At 39.1% G+C, this 22,203-nt stretch overlaps 1 protein-coding gene across 1 annotated transcript in view; it reads right to left on the bottom strand.

The window, feature by feature from the left end:
* Window positions 1-22,203, bottom strand: part of PELI2 (pellino E3 ubiquitin protein ligase family member 2) — a 185,017-nt gene that overhangs the window by 110,084 nt on the left and 52,730 nt on the right. The gene's annotated exons all lie outside the window — the stretch shown is intronic.

The raw sequence follows: 22,203 nt of genomic DNA, 5'->3' as shown, positions 1-22,203 counted from the left end.
GAGCCAGACAGCTTCAGAGAAAGAAAGGAATGTGGGAAAGGAGGGGCTGAAGATTTCTTCCTTACAGCTACATCTGAGATGAATCCACACAGACTTTGTTTGAAGTAGAGGATTACACATTTTGCAAAACAAAGATCACCAACCATGAAACAGGGGCATAATTACAGTCTCCTCACCAGATAGCAAAATATCAAGGACTAAATTTTTTTCTGTGGCTTGAATTCCTCAGTAAACAGACTCAGAAGTACCTTCTTCAAAAATGAATGCCAAACACATTCGTTTCAGAATTCACAACATGCATCCCCTCACCAAAAAAAAAAAAAAAAAAGTTTTAGAATGAAACAGATACAGTTATTTTAAGGAGGGAAATTACTCCTCAGCAATCTCTTGCGTCTCTCTAGCTTTCAGATTCACTTGGTATCAGTTCTGTTCATATAATACAACTCCCACAATCTGGGAAATTGCATTTAAAAATTACAGCTACTATTTTAAGCATTTCTGTACTCTATTTTACTCATCTCTTAAGATGAGTAAATGCCTAATTCTATCAGAATCTCCCCGTATCCCTACCGTGGTATTCCTAAATTAACATCTTGTAACTGAATGAAAAATACAACCTGACAACTGGGAATACACTCTTAGAAACGGCGCTCTGCTCTCAGAGCACCATTCACATTCTGCCTGACAAATACACATGCAAACAGCAGCTTGTAACAGCCCTCAGCCTCTAGGAATGGTGTCCAAAACTGCCAGCTGAACACATTAAGCTTTTTGACAACCAATCCACATTCTTCCCAGCTTTACTGAGAGATGACTGACATTGTGTAAGTTAAAGGTGTGCAACCTGTTGATCTGATACACATATATTATAAAATGCTTATTACCACAGCTTTCACTAGCTCCTCCATCATGTTCAAATCATTGTTATTTTTTGTGTGTGTAATGAGAATATCTAAGATTTACTCTCTTAGCAATTTTCAAGTATATAATACAATATTATTTCCTATAATCACACTGGATCCCCAGAACTTATAACTGAAAATCTGTATCTCTGACCAATTTCTCCATATTTCCTCCACCCTCCAGTCCTTGGTGACTACCTAGCATAGACATACCTATGAAGTACTACAGGTTCATTCCAGACCTCCACAATAAAGAGAGTATCACAACAGAGTAAGACACACAAATTTTTTGGTTTCCTAGTGCATATACTATAGTCTATCAAGTGTAATAGTGCAATATATTAAATAAACAATATACATACCTTGGGCTTCCCTTGTGGCTCAGCTGGTAAAGAATTCACATGCAATGCAGAAGACCTGGGTTGGGAAGATCCCCTGGAGAAGGGAAAGGCTACCCACTCCAGTATCCTGGCCTGGAGAATTCCAAGGACTGTATAGCCCATGGGGTCACAAAGAGTCGGATACAACTGAGCGACTTTCACTTTCATACATACCTTAGTTAAAAAATACTTTACTGCTAAAAAAAAAAAAAAAAGAAAAAAGCTAACCACTATCTGAGCTTTCAGAGAGTCACAGTAGTAACATCAAAGACCACTGATTACTGATCACCATAACAAATATAACAATGAAAATTTTTTAAATGTTGCAAGAATGATAAAAGTGTGACAGAGACATGAAGCAAGCAGGTGCTATTGGGAAAATGACACCAACACCACTTCTGGCTGCTGGGTCGCTGTAAACCTTCAACTCGTTAATAAAGCACAGTATTTGCAGAGTACAATAAAGCAAGCTGCAACAAAACAAGATATGCCTCCATTCTTTTCTGTGAGTTCAGCTTTCTTAGATTCCACCTTTAAGTGATATGCTTAGTATCTGTCTTTCTGTATCTGACTTATTTCAATCAGAATAATGCTTTCGAGGTCCATCTGTGTTGTTGCAAATGGCAGGATATCCTTCTTCCTTCTGGCTGAATAATATTCACACGCACACCACCACCACCACCATCACCACCCCTCTTTACTGACTCATCCACTGACAAACACTTCCATTGTTTCCACATGGGTCTGACCCCTGGTCAAGGAACTAAGATCCCATATGCTGTGCGCACCAAAAAAAAAAAAATAAACATTTAAATAACCAAAAGACCTCCATGGCACCACTCCAAAATCTAAGAAATTGTTTAATAATAAAATCTAAAACAGCAAAGGTGGGGAAGTTGCTTCTGATAGGTGGTCTGCACTATTTTCACACAGAACGTGGTGGCATTTAGAGGCATGTTTCATTAGTGCCAATTTTCATAAGTGAAAATATCTCTACTGCCTCTAAAGCCTTTAGCTAAATTGCTGAAAGGTCTCTCACACAGTAATTCTGTTTTATGGCCATTAAAATGCCCAACTAGCTTCAGAACTGTCTTAGTGAACAGATGCTGCTGAAAATGGCTTCAGCCTCAAACCAGCTGCGAGGTGAGAATGGATGATGCCACTGGAGCACCATCTAAAAAAAGAGCAAGGACATCTCAAGAGTGGGTCTGTGTGGGAGGGTGTAGCCCAGCTCTGCTGTCCTGGGATGGGCAGGGTCTGTCTCTCTGCACCCTACTAAGAAAACCAGGCAATGGTGAAATGGTAAGAAGCAGACATAAAGACACAGCATTATAAGTAAACAGTGTGAATGCTGAGCCACAAGAGATATTTAGAAATAGAGCGCTTTTTTATGGGGGGGAGGGTGGTTTTTACAGGACTGATTATAAGGAATGCCAAACAGGAGTTACATTCATTTCTAGATTATTTACCTCTGACTTACATGTATTCATCCATGTGCATAAAAGCCTGAAAATGCTTTCTTCTATGGAAAGCTGTGTCAAGAAAAAACATTAATCAGCACCCAGTTTAGAGCTTTATATTGAATTCTCATCAGCGGGACTTGAACGCTCCAGGGTTCATTAAAGCCATCACCATACACAGGGAGCAGAGGAACACCTGAGTTATACATGGCTGGCCCTTGAACTCTAACAAACAGGACCACACTCAGTTCTTATTTTCACATAAGTAAAGAATAAGATCTTAAAAAGTACTAACCCCTTATGATCTCTAACTGAATTATGGAAGAGAGTCAAGGAAGTCAGAAAGGTGTGGGAGCCATTCTCTGAAAGACCTCCAGTGCCATTCTGTGGATGGGGGAACTTATCTTGTGTGTGACCGAGAAGGATTCAATGTTTCAACCGGGTGAAGTGATGTGGCTCAGCAGACCCAGAGGTATGAAGTGGGGGAAGAGCTTCACATGACCTTAAAAGCATTTTAGCACCTCAGTGGCACCTAACATGCTGAAGTGACTACAGCCTAGGGAGAAAGGAAAACTATCAGGACTTCAGCCATCTTTCCATTCAAGAAACACTGCAAATGGCAAAGCCGGGGTTGCCAATGAAGATGGGGAGAGTGGCGTTCAGGGTCAGTGTAGACATCAGTTCTTCAGGATCTGGAGGCTCACTGGTAGGGGGTAGCACTGGGGTTATTAAGGGAAAGGAAAGGTTAAGCATGAGACCATGTTAACACTTAAACTACACGGTAGGTGGTGATGGGACTAGAACCAAAACCAGGACGCTCAGATGAGTCAGAAGGAGAGAAGTGGGTTTAGGAGCAGATGCCAGGACAGAAACAGAGGTACTGCTTGCAGAACTGTGGGAAGAGATGCTGGGGGCTCATGGTCTGTGCTCCACATCCTGCAGTAGGAGATATCTTATACCCAGCTGTGTTTTCCGAAGTGCTTTTTACTACATAAGACTCTATAGAGTTCAGCAACAATGACAACTTTAATAAAAAAGAACAAAGTGGTAAAAAGACTTTTATCACTTCTCAAAAACTGAATCTAACAACAAAACACCTAATCGAATATAAAGCCTTTAGTTCAACTCAAGAAGCAATCCCAGAAAGGTCCTGTTTTCAGTTTTCATCTTGGGAAAAGTGACCAGAAGGAACCAGAATCTTCCCAGTGCAATACTACAGAAAAATGGTATCATAACCAGGGACTAATTATATATTCCTTTATTTTGTCAAAAAAGGAAGCTGACTTACCTTTTAAAATCTCATGTTTACTTGACTATTTTTCCAAACTGAAAATTTCTATTCCTTATCAAAAGTATGTTTGAAGAGTCAGAAACCCCAAAAAATGTTAAACATATTTGTCATGAACATATTTGGGGTTAACTCATATGGATTTTTTTAACCTATAAAGTTAAAAGTGCAATTCAATTACATGAATCATCAGAGGAGACACTGTTCTGACAAATGATTTCAAGGCTCTTTTCATATGTATGACTACACACTTGTCTTAACTCCTCCTGTTCCTTTTCCATTCTCAGACTTTAGAGAACTTTTTTCCCTTCACAAAAATTTCTGCTGCCCCTTCTCCATGTCCCCCATTTAAGCTGCTAATCCACCCCACCCCTTCCCGACTGCTTGTTTTATTCTATGAAATTAGCAACCACAGTCACAATCAAAGCTCTGGCAAAATGTATTTGTGTTTGTCAGATTAGATAATGAATGAAATTTAAGAAAGAGGGAGCTTTGACTGACCAGGGTAATAGAAGAAATAGTGTTCCTTCCAGCCCATACTCCCAATTCTGAATCCCTTCTCAATCCAGGCCAAAGCCAGACTAACCCCAGAGGCACAGTCAATTTGTAAAACATCCCCTCTGTATCTCCACAAAGCCTGATTTCTGCAATGGTTTCTGCTACACAGCCCACAAATTGCTGAAGAAGAGTCTGATATCAATTCACTTTGCCACACTGCCTGACAAAACACTAGGTGATGCAGCTTTTTAAAATGAAGATTAATGTGCAGAAAAACTTTCTCAGTTATGCTTTCCCTTTAGGTCTCCATTCTGTGACATGGTGCAAAAATAAGCAGCAATGGAAGGAAGGAAAGAAGTACTATGATACCCAATATTCTTACAAGCAGAAACAATAATCATGGTTAACATTTATCAAGCATTTATAATGTCCCAGATGCCACTCTGAAAGTTAACTTTACATGTATTGACTCACGTATTTCAACCTAGGGGCTGAGAGGTGTTAGTATTTTCTGTCACTTGAGAGGTGAGTAAACTGAGGTTCAGCGTGGTTATCACTTGGCCAAAGAACATTTGGGGCTTAAACATGGGGAATGTGACTCCAAAGTGTACACTCTGAATCACATTCCATACTGACCAGAGTCTAGTCCTCAACTAGGGCCATTCTGCCCCCAGAGGGGACGTTCAGCGATGTCTGGAGAAGGATGAGTTGTCACAACTGGGGACAACGACTGGCAGTGAGTAGCTAGAGGCCAGGTATGCTTCTAAACATCCAACAAGGTACACTGATCCAGACAAACTGTCAACAGTGCCAAGGTTCAGAAACTCTGCTCCAAGCACTCCTAAACTTCTTAATCATCCTTCCCCCTTCTACCATGTTCAACATGACTCAGTGCAGGGAATAAGAGGAACAAGAAACACATAACACTAGAAACACATTAGTGATTTAAAACACTAAGTGGAAGTAAAGTTAGTAAGTTGGTGCTAAAAGCTTTATTCAATTAAAAAACAAAACCCCAAAAAAACTTCCTATTAAAAAAAACTAAAAGTGTTCTATTCTGAAGAACAAAACAAAGGTAGCAATCAGAGTCCAAACTTCTTGGACAAACTGATTTTGTATCACAGATCAAGTGAAACAAAAGTTCTCAAAATTACAGTTTCAGTTGCCAAATTTTAAAGATTATTGTGGAGTAGTGACTCCACTAGAGAAACTCATGTTGTCTCTGTCTAATCTCTCAGGTCCGGAAGGGGGACAAAGCAGATGGGGCTCCTCCTGGGTCCCAGTGACACCCTGCAGGTAAGGGTCCTCCACCAGGGAGGACCTATCTGGACCTATCTGGACGGTAGCGTTTTAGAACTCCTGCTGCTTTCGTCACTGTATGCCCACCCCAGTCAACACTTCTACTGGAGTTTGGCCTTTGTTGCTGGAAGATCCCCCCACATGACTCATCGCTATCAATCAGACATACTTCATTTCCCCCCTTGAGGATTCCTTTTGGGTGTCAGGTAAAGATTAATTCTCACCAATAAGAAAATGCTTCAACCAGTTCAACTATCTGTAATGCTAAAAACATGTATTGTCTGAAAAAAGCTTTCATCTGTCTCTGGGCAAAAGTTACCAAACTTCTTGGCACTTTCATGAAGCCACATACATTAACTGAGAAGCAACGAATTCTAAAAATCATGGATGTGATTTCACCAGCAACTGCACAATCTCCTCGGGGGGGCCCTGTCTGTAAAGGTGGGGCTTGATCCCAGGAGCTTACAGTCTAGGGCAGCAGAGACTTGCTGGGGCAGGTCTAATGCAAGGCGGGGCTTGCATTGTCAAGAAGGTTTCAGCGGGAGGGAGCATGGGGATGGTCAAACTTTCAACTTTCTTTAGCATAAAGTTTTATCTTACATTACCATATGTAAAATAGAGAGCCAACTGGGAATTTGCTGTATGGCTCAGGAAACTCAAACAGGGGCTCTGTATCAACCTAGAAGGGTGGGATGGGGAGGGAGATGGGAGGGAGGTTCAAAAGGGAAAGGATGTATGTATACCTATGACTGATTCATGTTGCGGTTTGACAGAAAACAGCAAAATTCTATAAAGCAATTATCCTTCAATTAAAAATTAATTAATTAAAAAAATAAAGTTTTAAAGATGCTATTTTTGGTGTCAAGTGAATAATTACATTTGAAGGATGTGTTTACATTCATAAACTCAAACTACACAGTGAGAATGAGCGGCTATGGCATTTGAGGAGGGAGTCACACTGAAGTCTTTTCAAGTCAGTGATTATGTTAAGAAAATTGACTCAGCTCAAGCTGAACAAAAACCACCACACTGGAGGGGTTGTTGCGTTGTTGTTGTTTAGCTGCTAAGTCATGTCATGTCTGACTCTTTCATGACCCCATGGACTATCGCCCACTAGGCTCCTCTGTCCATGGGATTTCCCAGACAAGAATACTGGAGTGAGGTGTCATTTCCTTCTCCAGAGGATCTTCCTGCCCCAGGGACTGAACCTGCATCTCCTGCATTGGCAGGCAGATTCTTCATCACTGAGCCACCTGGGAAGCCCTATACTGGAGGCATACAGAGTGGCATTCAAAGGACCATATGATTCCATCATGTGTTTACAACTTCCATACTAGGTTACTAAAAGAATGGCTACTAATTACCAAGAGCCTACCCTAGCCAGTAGGTGTGTGCACTGCCATTCTGTAAGTGGAGAAAACTAAGAATTCAGGAAGTCAAAACTCTAAAGCTTACACTTGTCATTCAAGGCTCTTCTTCATATTTTACAAAACTTAATAGCAGCTTTAAAAGCAGCTATTACACCCAGAGGGGCTCTGTGGCTTGCCCTGGCTGCACGGCTTGCAAAGAGAAGAGCCAAGACTCAGCTGGGTTCCTTTTCTTCGAAGTCTGTGTTCTTTCTGCCTCCTACGTCAGGGTGGATCCCTATTTCACAAATGGGAAAAGTGAGAAAAACTTGGTATGCAGGCCCTGAGCTACCAGGAGAGGAAAACAAGACACCACAAAACTCAAGGTTCTGTATAAACTTAAGAGTTCTTCCCCCAGATATTCAATTCTGTAAAATCATAGCTATTTTAGCAAAATCACCAGTTTTCTAAGGGAGGAAACATTTCCACTTGTGCAACAAGCAGCAAGGTTTTAAACTGCCGCAGGCTATACATGTGAATGCCGCTGGCTAGGACTGACTTCTGTTTATTTTGATCAGAAATAAAAATATACTTGTTCACAGAGAACAGACTTGTAGACAAAGTGGGGGGAGGACAGGCTGGGACAAATAGAGAGAGCAGTAGCATGGAAACATAAATAGCCATGTGTAAAATAGATAGCCAGCGGGAATTTGCTGTGTGTAACAGGGAGCTCAGCCTAGTGCTCTGTGACAACCTAGAGGGGTGGGGTGGGAGATGGGAGGCAGGTTCAAGAGGGAGGGGACATATGCACACTTGTAGCTGATTCATGTTGATGTATGGTAGAAACCAGTACGATACTGTAAAGCAACTAACCTCCAATAAATTTTTTTTTAAATGTGCTTGAAAAATGAAGTGAAACTGTTAGCCTCTCAATTGTGTCTGATTCTTCACGACCCCAAGGATTGTAGCCCACCAGGCTCCTCTGTCCATGGGATTTTTCAGGCAAGAATACTGTAATGGGTAGCCATTTCCTTCTCCAGGGGATCTTCCTGACCCAGGGATTAAACCCAGGTCTCCTGCATTGCAGGCAGATTCTCTACTGTCTGATGCCAAGGCCACCAGGGAGGCCCTAAAAATGTGCTTACTAGACCCAATGTATATAAAGTACAAAAACAGGTCAACCAGTCTATGGCGTTAGGTCACGACAATGGTTACCTGGTTCCTTCTTAGGGTTAGGGGGCAATGACTGGGAGGAAGAGCCCGGAAGTCTTCAAGGGCACTGGCAGTGTGGTTTCCTGACCTGGATACTTCTTAAATGGTGTGTTCACCTTATGAAAATCCACTAAACTCTACATCTATGATGTATACTTTAAAGAATATCTTAAAATTTTTGAAATGCTAGGTGAGCTCTCTTGACCCAATTTCCCATTTTTATGCATTTTTTTAACCATGTTAGGACCCTAATTTATTTTTGACTTTTTATTTTGTACTGGACTATAGCTGACTGACAATGTTGTGATAGTTTAAGGTGGCCAGCAAAGGGGCACAACCATAAAGAAAGAAACTAAATTTCATAACGTTCATTCTATCTAGCTCATAAAATGTGTAACAATGGGATTTAGAAGTTTAAAAAATTATATTCTTGGATCTGTGATACTAAGTTGCAGAATAAAATAATAAACATGACTTCCTAAAATGTGGGTTGGAGGTGGTGGAAATCAATAATATTCATGTTTATTTCAACTAGGCACTATGGAAAGACAAACTGTTATGACTTAACTATTCATGTGAAACAAAGGTTTAATTCTACACTGAATTCTACTTCTTTGTTCAAAAGGCAAGGAATGAAGCTAATGTTAGCAGTCTGTGGAATACATAAAGAATAAAATGACTTATGCCAGAAGCATTTTCACCTAACACTTTCTAAAATATTATAATTGGTAAGCACCTTTTCCAATGAGGCAATACTCTGATTTTCTAAGTTAGTGGGTTCAATAATTCAAAAACTATTCATTGTCAAACCTTAATTGCTGTGATCTAAAGAAAATGATAAATTTACATTCTAATGTCTATAGAGGAAACCTATCTTCAAACCACGAGGCTGCAGTTTTAATTTTAAATCTATCAGTGTATTTTAAATACAACTTTTTAACCCAATATAACCAAACTGCCAATAATTCAGTATGGATGCTAGGTTTCTTTGTATCCTGAGCCCATTTATAACTTCTTATAACACATAATCCTTTGCAGAGAAACCAATCACTAATAATATTAGTTTCCATTAATCAATCACTATCATGTACTAGGCACATGACATGTTCCAAGTGTTTTCCTTCATAAGTCACTACCTGGAGGCAGACTGCACTAATATTTGCAAATATCTGATGTCTTCCCACAAAATCCTTTTGTAGCATCCCTAACTTTTGAACTCAGCCAGGATGTTTGCTTTAGCCAGTGAAATTCAAGTACGTCACTTCCAGGTAGAACCTCTAAGAGATGTGTTGTCTCTCTTACCTCCCTCCATGATCTTTAAATTTGCTAAGTCAAGGTGCACCTTCCAATTGGGTTCCTGAATGTCTGTGATGAATACAGTCTTCATGCTAAGCCATGACAAAGTGTGAGTAATCAACATGCTGTGTTGCTATAAAACCCCTGAGATTTGGGAGCTGCTTGTTACTTCAGGTTAAACAGGCCTGTACTGCCTGAGACAAATCTCTGTTGTATGAAAGTGGAATGTGAGCCACCAAAAAGTATTCTGCCCAAGAGTCTACAGCAAGTAAACAGAAGAAACTAAGAATTCAGGAAGTCAAAACTCCAACACCCACACTCGTCATTCAACTTTCGTCTTCATATTATACAAAACAAATGTAACTTCTTAAAACTCTCAAGAACAAATACGTGATTCCTGAGATCAAAAGGAAAAAAGATGAGAGATGGAAACAAGATTTTGTACAAAGCTGCTTATCTTTATTATAAACCATTATTAGTTATTTTTTATTATTATAAGTAAATAATAAAGAAAACGTGGGGCTTTCCTGGTGGCTCAGTGGTACAGAATCCGCCTGCTAGTGCAGGAGACGTGGGTTCGAAGCCTGCTCCAGGAAGATTCCACATGTCACGGAGCAACTAAACCCAGGAACCACAACTGCAGCCTATGCTCCGGAGCCCAGGACCTGCTACTAGTAAGACTACGCGCTACAGCTGCTGAAGCCTGAGGGCCCCAGAGCCTGTGCTCTGCAACGAAGGAAGTCACCGCAATAAGCAGCCCATGTACCGCAACCGAGGGACAAGTCCCTGCTCACTGCAACTACAGAAAAGCCTGGGCAGGAACCAAGACCCAGCGCAGCCAAAAAAAAAAAAAAAAAAAAACTATTAAAAAAAAAGAAAACTGGGAAACAATAGGAAAGGATTATTTTAATTTACCAAATATGCCTGAAATATCAACTGTCCTATGCATGTGCCCATGTGTCTGCAGGATCCCAAGGCAGCAGTCACTGACCCCTGAGAACAACCAGCCGTCCCAGTGCATGGCCAAGGCAGGTCATGCCATCTGGTTCCTAACCCCACACACTGTGCTGGGCGGTGGGAGCACAGACAGCAAGACTGCCCCTGCCCTCAAGGAGCGTGCTGCCCCACATGACGAGACAGCAAACCAGTAACTCTCACACGGCATCAGGGCACTGGGGGAGACTTACACGTGTACTCTGAACTTCAGGAGGCCACAGAAGGACGTCTCTAAGGCAGGGAGTGAGGAGTGCCAGAGTTCCTGGGGGGATATGACATCTAGGCTGGGTTTTAAAGGATGCGGGAGCGCAGGTTAGTGCACAGGGCTGGAAGATATCCTAAAACATGAGACCGTGGAAGGTGTGGAGGGGAGGGAAAACATGGCCACCTGGGGAATTTAACTTGAACCTCAGGCTGAAACACAAAGGTGAGAGGGCTGATCCTGCAGGGCTCACCTGGCCGCAGGATAAGCGATGAGCAGGGGCTATCATGCCCCCGAGAGCTCCTGGGCCCAGGCTCCGCCAAGCTCCCGTTAACTCTAATCTGGTAGCACAGAGCCAGAGGTTCCCGAAGCCACTCTTTCACACTCAGCCATGACAAGAGTGTGATCAATAAAGAGCTTGTAAGCAGGTATCCCTGTGAAACCGTCAGCAGCACAGGACTTCAAAGGGGCTGAAGCACTTTCTCACTAAAGATAAGGTCAACCAAGCACTACAATGAGAAAGGCAGAGGTGCAAGAAAACAGGCCACAGCAAATTCAAGTCGGTCAGTGAATGATCCCTCAGAGGCTGTGACTTCTGCTCAGCCGCACAAAATTCACTTTGAGCAAGACATGGAACAACGGACTGGTTCAAAACTGGGAAAGGAGTAAGTCAAGGCTGTATATGGTCACCTTGCTTATTTAACTTATACGCAGAGTACATCATGAGAAATGTCAGGCTGGATGAAGCACAAGCTGGAATCAATATGGCTGGGAGAAATATCAGTAACCTCAGATATGCAGATGACACCATCCTTATGGCAGAAAGCAAAGAGGAACTGAAGAGCCTCTTGATGAAAGTGAAAGGGAAGAGTGAAAAAGCTGACTTAAAACTCAACATTCAAAAGACGAAGATCATGGCATCCAGTCCCATCACTTCATGGCATACAGATGGGGAAACAATGGAAACAGTGATAGACTTCATTTTCTTAAGTTCCAGTATCACTGCAGATGGTGACTGCAGCCATGAAATTAAAAGATGCTTGCTCCTTGGAAGAAAAGCTATGACCAACCTAGACAGCATGTTAAGAAACAGAGACATCACTTTACTGACAAAGGTCTGTATAGTCAAAGCTATGGTTTTTCCAGTAGTCATGTATGGATGTGAGAGTTGGACCATAAAGAAAGCAGAACACTGATGAATTGATGCATTTGGACTGTGGTGTTGGAGAAGACTCTTGAGAGTCCCTTGGACTGCAAGGGGATCAAACCAGTCACTTCTAAAGGAAATCAGTCCTGAATATTCATTGGAAGGACTGATGCTGAAGTTCCAATACTTTGGTCATCTGATGTGAAGAACTGACTCATTAGAAAAGACCCTGATGCTGGGAAAGATTGAAGGCAGGAGAAGGGGATGACAGAGGACTAGATGGTTGGATGGCATCACCGACTCAATGGACCTGAGTTTGAGCAAGCTCCGGGAGGTAGTGAAGAACAGGGAAGCCTGGCGTGCTGCAGTCCATGGGGTCACAAAGAGTTGGACATGCTGAGCAACTGAACTGAACTGTACTTGTTACCACTTGTTGCTTTAACTACCACCATAAACAACCCAGCTGCTTCAATTCAAGTCTCCATCATTGTTCCTTTTGTAGCAAAGGCTCTCTCTGCAAAGCACCTGATTTCCAACTGGACAACTTATGCTAACAGTGCTAATGATCCTTAAGTTCACAAAGTAACTTCCATTTCTACTAACAAATACCACATTCATCTCTTTCATCATCACAGGAGTCCCAGTTTGGAAACAAATGGATTTTCCAAGTCACACTCCTGGGAGGTAAGAATCTAAAAGCAGAATCCAGCTTGGTTCCTGTCCTTCACAGCACTTTCCACCTGCTACTTACACCTAAAGACTGATACTCCTAGGTCCTGGGCAACACACTTGGCCCGGTGACCTGAGACTAATTACTGGGCTTCTTTGAACTTAAGGTCCCTCATGTGTAAAACGAAAAGTCAGCTGAATACAGTTCCTTCCAACTTTCATGTTCCATGTTTTTATTAAAGAAAGTTATAGCAATAGATTCTCTTCCTCCATGAAAAGACAGGATGGGTTCAAGTGACTGAATCAGTCATAATTCAAATAGGTTTGGGCAAAGGCTTAATTATAAATATAAATACAAATATTAACCCACACTGACAGGTTAAAAGCAACTCTTTGATAAAACGGGGCTTTCAGGACAACACAAATTAAATATGATTTTTCCAACTAATACATGAATCAAGTCAATCATATAATTATTATATATCAGTAATGCAGATAATTACACTGATGATTTACTATGTGATAGAGTCAAGCTCTCTGGCTCCAATACTCTAGATCCGAGAGAAAAGAACCAAAAACCACCTTCCCTGCCTACCAATTCTTTGATGGCTTCCCTATCCTTTTGTTTCCCACAACACAAACTTAAGAACTGCTCAGAATTCAAGGTACTTTGTACTTCGTGTCCCATGAAATAGTATATGTAAGTTTTCTCTTGTTGCTGTAAAAAATTACCATCAAGCTTAGCAGCTACAAATACCACACATCTATTATCGCATAGGTCTGGTGTTGGTAGCCTTGACTGGTTTCTCTGTCCAAGTCTCACATGGCAGAAGTCCAGGGGTCAGGAGGGCTGTGAGCCTTTATGAGGCTCTAGGAGGAATCTGTTTTCAGGGACACTGAGGCTGTTGGCAGAACGGAGTTCCCTGTGATGGCAGGGCTGAGGTCCCTGTTTCCTTGCTGCTGTCTGCCACAGTTGTTCTCAGCTCCCAGAGGCTGCCCACATTTCTAGGCCCATAGCCCCCTTCTTCCATCTTCAGATCCAGGAACAGCAAGTTGAGTCCTGCTCATGCTTCAAACCCTCCTGCTGCTCCTTCCCTCACATCTGAGTCTTCCACATCCCTCTTCCACTTGTAAGGACCTCTGCAATTACATTGGGCCACCCAATGATCCAAGGTAAAATCCCTATGTTAAGCTCCATGACCTTCATTAGCTAAGTCCCCTCTGCCATGCGCGATACTCACAAGGTTCCACGGACCAGGCATGACCATCTTGATTGGGGGTGGGCAGGCAGTGGGGCACTAGTCTGCCAACCACATGGTAAACACAAAAGACAAAAATGTCTCTTTTGCTAGGAACCAATGAATAATTTTGCCCACACCACACAGCAAAGCATAAGTTTAGATTAAATATCAATGAACAGAAAGGAAGTCAGCAATTATTCTACATACACACACACAAAAAACCCTCACAATGAGAGGTTAGTGCTTGAAACAATGAAACTATCTATGCTAGAAGAAGGGTTAGAGGAAACAGAAATGTTAGTGCCAAACTGTATTAATTGCAGAGACTAAGAAATATGGAATAGTCCTCAATGTCATGGAATTATTCTCAGTAAGCACTGAATCACATTTCAAGCTTTAAAAGTACTATGCAACATCTTAAATAACCTACCATAAAGGCTCACACAAATCTGAATGGGGAAATGGTGCTCATTATGTTGTCCCAGTACAAGTCAAATGCAAGTACCAGTACAAGTCAAGCTGCCTCACTTAAACACAGCAGTAAAAATTTGCAACACTTTACTTAGGTGATTTGAAAGACAATGTACTTAAACAAGAAAGCCTACTGCTGCTTACTTTGTGAACAACAGAAGTCAAAGCTAAACCACAAACAGTAAGAAGGGAAGAGAACTTGTAAATTGCTACATGTAACACTATTCGTAGTAACTATCAAAAACTTCAGGAAAACATCAATAAATGTACTGAGTTAAAATTTACAGAAATGTACTGCTGCTGCTGTCACTTCAGTCGTGTCTGACTCTGTGCAACCCCACCAGGCTCCCCCGTCCCTGGGATTCTCCAGGCAAGAACACTGGAGTGGGTTGTCATTTCCTTCTCCAATGCATGAAAGTGAAAAGTGAAAGTGAAATCGCTCAGTCGTGTCCGCCTCTTAGTGACCCCATGGACTGCAACCTACCAGGCTCCTCCATCCATGGGATTTTCCAGGCAAGAGTACTGGAGGGGGGTGCCACTGCCTTCTCCTTAATAACAACCAATTATTGATGTTAAAACTAATGCTACATAAAACAAACAATGAGATAATCACCTAAGCTCAGATACATTAAAATTATTCATGTCAGAATATCAGAATTGTAATGAATTATATCAGAATTATAATGAAAATGAATAAGCATATAAATCAAAAAAACTTTAGCCTTCCATTTATTCTCTAAGTATGAACTTCACACAGTTTAAAACTGCAAGTTACAACACCAAACATTCATCAAATCATGTTAATAATTTCCACATCATCTGTTAATTGTTAAAAATACTGGAGTGATACTTTATTTGATCTGTCACAGGTAAGCAGTGTCTGAGATATGATTCAATACAATCAACCAAGCTCCTCCAGTAATACCCCCTAGCTACTGAAAGACAACAGGTGAATTGAGTCTTGATAATACAGGTTTTCTTCATAACATAGTACTGTTCTTGGTAAATATTATGCTATCTTATGGTGAACTAATGTCAATTAAATTCAATTTTTTCCCTAGCCTTAATATTATTCACTATTTCTATCACCATTATGAAAATCACTTACTGAACTGTCATATTCCATTATCTAGCTTATTTTTACAAAATATTGTTTACCTTCAATCTATGGTGCTTTGGTAAATCAACTAGCTAAATTCTAAGAACCAATATATTAAAAAGAAGTTATTCAAAGTTAACTATATTCCTCAGATTTGTCATCAACTAAGTGTATTTTCATGTAACTTGTTGGATAATTTAATAATTTTTCTCTTGAAATACTTCATTTGAAATGTTTCTCTAATAGTCTCTGCTTCTCTATCAGTTTCCTGTATTTTGTTTTATATGTTCTATTACCTATTACTTGTCAAAGAAACCTATCCGTTTTAATAGTATTTTCTTTTTTCTAAAATTAAGAAATAAGAACTGTTAGAATAGCATATAATAAAGCTAAATCTTTTTTAAAAATAAAACTAATTATTCAAAAGCTGTCTACTAAAGTAAGCAGTCAAGTCTTTATATGATTTCCAAACAGAGTCCATCCAAAGGCAAATACAACTGACCCTTGAACTTCATATCATGGGGGCTTTGGGTAAACACCCTCCACACAGTCAAAAATCTTAGTATAACTTAGAGTCAGCCCTCCATATACATGGTTCCTCTGCATCCAGGGATTCAATCAACTGCAGATCATGCAGTTCTGCAGTATTTACTATTGAAAAAACAAAATCCGTGTATAAGTGAACCCATACAGTTCAAGCCTGTGTTGTTCAAAGGTCAACTGTATATTTCATTATTTCAATCCCAAGTTCTTAGGTATACCAAATACCAGAGAGTTAAATACCATAAGATCAAACACATCATAAGTTTACTTGACGTCTATCTTTTTATGCCATGATCCAGAAATAAGTAAACATCAAATAAAAATATCCAGAAATCCTTCTATAATTTCAGACTTTTTTCTAGCACTATACTTGTACCACCTGAACAAAATTCATAAAGTTTTCATATAAATATTTCTCATTAAGACTATTTTTCTTGAATATATCAATAAAGTTTAATATATTCTAGATGTTGTTCCTTTTGGCTTGGTGAGATCAACAAAAACCATCACCTATCTTCAAAATCCTGAATATAGCATTTTAAGTAAATTATTAAACCACTTCTATGTGAAATGGTGGGAGCTTTGTCTTTAACTAAAATTTTACTGCCTAATTCCTAAGTTTTCCAAAAAGTTGTTCTCTTATCTCAGTAGATGTGTTTTACAACAATCAGGACTATAACTCTGCCATGATATAAGAACTATTTTTTGAAGTGTTAGTAAATACTTCAAGTCAGAAAGTTACTTTATATAGTGTATTGTGCCAGTATTTCATAAATACTTTTTCTTTGCTTTAGCAATACCCTTTGATAAAATATTTTGGGAAGTTATTTTCTCATTTTTTTGAAAACTGACTTCTGTTTATTTTTTCCAGCTATAATGAGGTATGTTGTCAAAGTACACAACATATACTTTGTTGTCAAGGTATTTTGTCAGATATGTTGCCAAGATTAATTTGATATTTTCATAAAATATTTCATGACACTTCCATCATGTCACAAAATTACTATTTCTTTCGTATGATGAGAACATTCGAGATTTACTCTTAGCAACTCTCAAGTATATAACCAGCATGCTGCACATTAGATCCCCAGAACTTACTCAAATTGTAACTGGGGGTTTATACACTGTCTAACATCTCCACATTTCCCCCACCCCTTGATAACCATCATTCTAGTCTGTTTCTAGTAAGTTCAGCTCTTTAGATTCCAGGTATATGTGATATACAGTATCTGTCTTTCCCTGACTTAATTCACTTAGCACAATGCCTCTAAGGTCCATCCATGCTTTTGCAAATGGTAAGATGTCCTTCTTTCTCATGGCTAAATGATATCCCATTGTATAAACATACATGTCACACCTTTATGCCTTCAACTGTTGATGAACACAGGTTGTTCCCATATCTTGACTAATATAAATAATGAGGCAATGAACACGGGATATTCATTCAAACAAATACTTCTTCAAGATTTTCTTTTTCATTTCCTTTCCACATGTAGGAGTTAAATTGCTGGATAACATGGTCATTGTCATTTTAGTTATTTGAAAAAATCTCCAAACTGTTTTTCACAGTGGCTACACCAACTTGCAGCCCCACCAACAGTACACAAGGGTTCCCTCCAACATTTGTTATTTCTTGTCCTTATGATTACACCCATTCTAATAGGCATAAGGCGATATCACTCTGGTTCTAATTTGCATTTCACTGATGATTAGTAACGTCGAGCACTTTTTCATGTATTTTTTGGTCATCTGGATGCCTTCTTTGTAAAAATGTCTTTTAAGATCTTTTACCCATTTTTAAATCATATTGTTAGGTTTCTTCACTTTGTTATTGAGTTATATGAGTTATTTATATATTTTAGATATTAACCCCCATCAGACACATGATTTACAAATGCTTTCGCCCATTCAGTAGATTGCCTCTTCATTTTATGGATAGTTTCCTTTGTTGTGCAAAAGTCTCTTGGTTTATTATCGACACACTTGTTTATTTTTGCTTTTGTTGCCTTTACTTTTGGTGCCAAATCAAAGAAATCATCACCAAGACCAAAGTCAAAAAGCTATGTTTTCTTCTAGGAATTGTATGGTTTCAAGCCTTACATTCAAATCTTTAATCCATTTGAGTTGATTTTTGTGTAAGTGGTCCAGTTTCATTCTTTTGAATGTGGATGTCCGATTATTCCAACAGCATTTATCTTTTCCCCATTGAGTATTCTTGGCTCCATCATAAATTGACCATATATGTGTGTGTTTATGTCTGGGTACTCAATTCTGTTACACTAATCTATATATCTGTTTTTGTGCCAATATCATATTGCTCTGATTATGATGCAATTACTTTGAAATATAGAATGAAGGCAGGAGTATATCTCCAGCTTTGCTGTTCTTCCTTATGACTGCTTTGGCTATTTAGAGTCTTGTGTGGTTCCATGAGAATTTCAGGATGATCTGTTCTATTTCTGTGAAAAATGCTACCAGAATTTTGATAGAGATTACACTGAATCTGTAGATTGCTTTGGGTAGTATGGACATTTTAACAGTATTAATTCTTCCAATCCAGGAACACAGGGTTCTTTCATCAATGACTTCTGTTTTTAGTGTACAGATCTTTCACCTCCTTGATTAAATTTATTGAGTGATTTTATTCTTTTTGATACAACTGTAAGTGGGATTATTTTCTTCATTACTCTTATAATTCATTTCTGAATTCTGTACTCTTTAGCATTAATGAATTTGTTTATTAGTTTTAAAAGTTTTTTGGTGGAATCTCTAGGGTTTTCAATATGCAATTTTAAGTAGTCAGCAAACAGAGACAATCTTACTTCTTCTCTTATAATTTAGATACTTTTTCATTCTCTCCTTGCCTAATTGCTTTAGCTAGGGCTTCAGTACTATGTTGAATACAAGTGGCCATAATGGGTATCCTTGTCTTATTCCTGATCTTAAAGAAAAAGCTTTTGGTTTTTCACTGTTGATTATGATGTTAGCTGTGGGCTATCATACATGGTCTTCATTATACTGAGGTACATTCCCTCTGTGCTCACTGTGCTGAGGTCTTTTTTTCATCATAAATGGATGTTGGATTTTTTGTCAAATGCTTTCTTGCACTTAGTGAGACGAACATATGGTTTTTATCCTTCATATTGTTTATGTGCATATCATACTGATTGATCTGCAGTTGTTGAATCACTCTTGCTTCCCTGGAATAAACCCCTCTTGATCAAAGTGTATAATATACACTTTTAATGTACCATTAAATTTGGTTTGTTAAAATTTTATTTTGAGGATTTTTGCTTCTATGTTCATCAGGAATACTGGCATGTATTTTTTTTTTTTTTTTTTTTTTGTAGTGTCCTTGTCTGGTTTTGGTATTAGGGTAATGCTGGCCTTATAAAATTTAGTTTAAAAGTGTTTCCGCATCTTCAGTTTTTTGAAAGATTTTGAAAAGGAGTAGTATTAATTAATTCTTCATTAAACATTTGGTAGAATTCACCAAAGTATGGGCCTGGACTTTTGTCTGTGCGGAGGTTTCTGATTATTGATCCAATCTCCTTACTAATAATCGATCTGTTCAGATTTTCTATTTCTCCATGATTCAGTCTTGGTAGAGTTTATGTTTTTAGGAATTTATTTCTTCTATGTTAACCAATTTGTTGGTATATCAATTGTTCATATCAATCTCCTGTGATCTTTTGACTTCTACAGTATAGTTGTAACATCTTTTTCATTTCAAATTTTGAGTCCTCTTTTATTCTTGCTGAATCCAACTAAAGATTTGTCTCTTTTGTTTATATTTTTAAAAAACCCAGCTCTTAGTTTCACTAATCTTTTCTATAATCTCCTTGGACTCATTCATTTATTTCTGCTCTTACCTTTATTATTTCCTTCCTTCTGCTAATTTTGGACTTAAGTTTGTTCTTTTGCTAGTCCCTTGAGGTATAAAGATAGGTTGTTCATTTGTTGTAGAGTAGTGATTAACACAACACTGCAATTCAACTATACTTCAATTAAAAATAAATTTTAAAAAAGATAGGCTGTTCATGTTTATGTTTTTTGTTAAAATAATCAAACTGTGTTTCATCCTAGACATACAAATTATTTGTTTTAGGTTTGTATTCCTGTGGTGTATCAAGAGATATTCTGGATTTCAGCTTACCACTAATATTTCTTTTTTATCGCCTCTGACAGATTCAGAATATTCATGTTTATGTTGTCTAAGACAATAAAATTTTGCTGCCTCTTCATTTATAATAATATAATAAAATTAGTTCTTGTACTTATAAACATCAAAACAACAGACACTACTAACTCAAGAATTACAGTGCAGTAACAATGAAAAGAACCAAAATAAAAACTATTTTAAAACTGAACTATTTAAAAAGCTGTAGCAATTTAAAAAATCTGAGGATAATGATAAACAGATGATTCTTTGAAAGCACAGAAGGCTCCAGCTTCACAAGGAATGTGCAGTGGAGATATGCCACTACTGACACTTAGACCCAGGCTGGACAGAGTGAGTGGTGCAAAACCAGACCCCACTAAAGCCCAGGAAATTAGCTGAACTAATGAGTTCTCACTGAAATGTGTATCATTAGCTTTTACCACTTCTCACATTTACATCATTCACGGACCGATTAGGAAGAGTTTAAATATCTTACCAATCAGTAGAGCCATCCCAATGTAAATAGCTTAAAAGCAATCCTGGTTGTGACAGTCACACTAAATAGCCCTAATTTTTCTCTAAACTGTCATTCTTAGGACCACTGATATTTTCCATTCTGAAATAATGCCAACTGTAACACAGTGCAATTTCTTTATAAAAGTAAAAATTTCCAAAAAAGGAGATTTCAATAAAACACAATCTAAGAAGGGGAAACCGTGATGAAGAGTTTTCCACAGTAATGCTGCTAAATTTAAACCATGTTGCCAGCAAAATATTTACCCATCAGGCATCATCACCAACCCCACCACCAACCATCTACCATTTGCAGGTTAAATAAGTAAAATCGTTGCCCACCCCCATCACTGAAAAGTAAATGAACAAGCATAAATCGACCTCTAAACACCCTTCAATGTTTCTCCTTGGGAAAAAAAAAAAAAAAATTTTTCCAACCAGGACCCTAAGAGCTCCAGACCTCCCTGCTCATCTGACTAACTCCTCTTTAATCTTCAGCTCCAAGCTCACAGGACACTTCCTCAGAGATCCTTCCCCATCCACCCAGACTAAACTCTGTGCCTCCTCTTCTCACAGCCCCTTATTCTTTTTCTGCACCATGCTCTTCAAAATGTGCAGTTAAATATGTATCCACATGATTACTTATTGTTTGCCTACTACCAAGACAAATAGCCCCACGCAAACATGTTTTGGTCCCTATAGTACATCCACTAAAAGGGCTAGATAAATATCCATTGAACACAAACAGAAATAAATTGCTAAGTGCCCTATATCTATGTAATAGACCTGCTAAAAGTAAAACAGGGCTTCAGGTTTTGTTTTGTCTTTTTAAAACACATTACATAACAGGAGAAATATCTTTGAGTATTACTATTTCAAGAGCAAGTTCAGTTCAGTCGCTCAGTTGTGTCCGACTCTTTGAGACCCCATGAACCGCAGCACACCAGGCCTCCCTGTCCATCACCAACTCCCGGAGTCCACCCAAACCCATGTCCATTGAGTCGGTGATGCCATCCAACCATCTCATCCTCTGTCATCCCCTTCTCCTCCTGCCCTCAATCCTTCCCAGCATCAGGGTCTTTTCAAATGAGTTAGCTCTTCCCATCAGGTGGCCAAAGTAATGGAATTTCAGCTTCAAGATCAGTCTTCCCAATAAACACCCAGGACTGATATCCTTTAAGATGGGCTGGTTGGATCTCCTTGCAGTCCAAGGGACTCTCAAGAGTCTTCTCCAACACCACAGTTCAAAAGCATCAACTCTTCGGTGCTCAGCTTTCTTTACAGGCCAACTCTCATATCCATACATGACCACTGGAAAAACCACAGCCTTGACTAGACAGACCTTTGCTGACAAAGTAATGAGCAAATATGTTCACAAATGAAGATTATGCAAGTAGTGATTACACAAATAGCAATTACACAACAGTGGCACACACTTGCCAAGCTCAGCTGACTTAGCTTGGATACTGGGAGGCACAG

This window comes from Muntiacus reevesi, chromosome 7 (genome assembly GCF_963930625.1).
Source record: "Muntiacus reevesi chromosome 7, mMunRee1.1, whole genome shotgun sequence".
NCBI lineage: Eukaryota > Metazoa > Chordata > Mammalia > Artiodactyla > Cervidae > Muntiacus > Muntiacus reevesi.
Note: the sequence above shows the minus strand (reverse complement) of the source record. Positions and strands in the feature narration are given on the sequence as shown.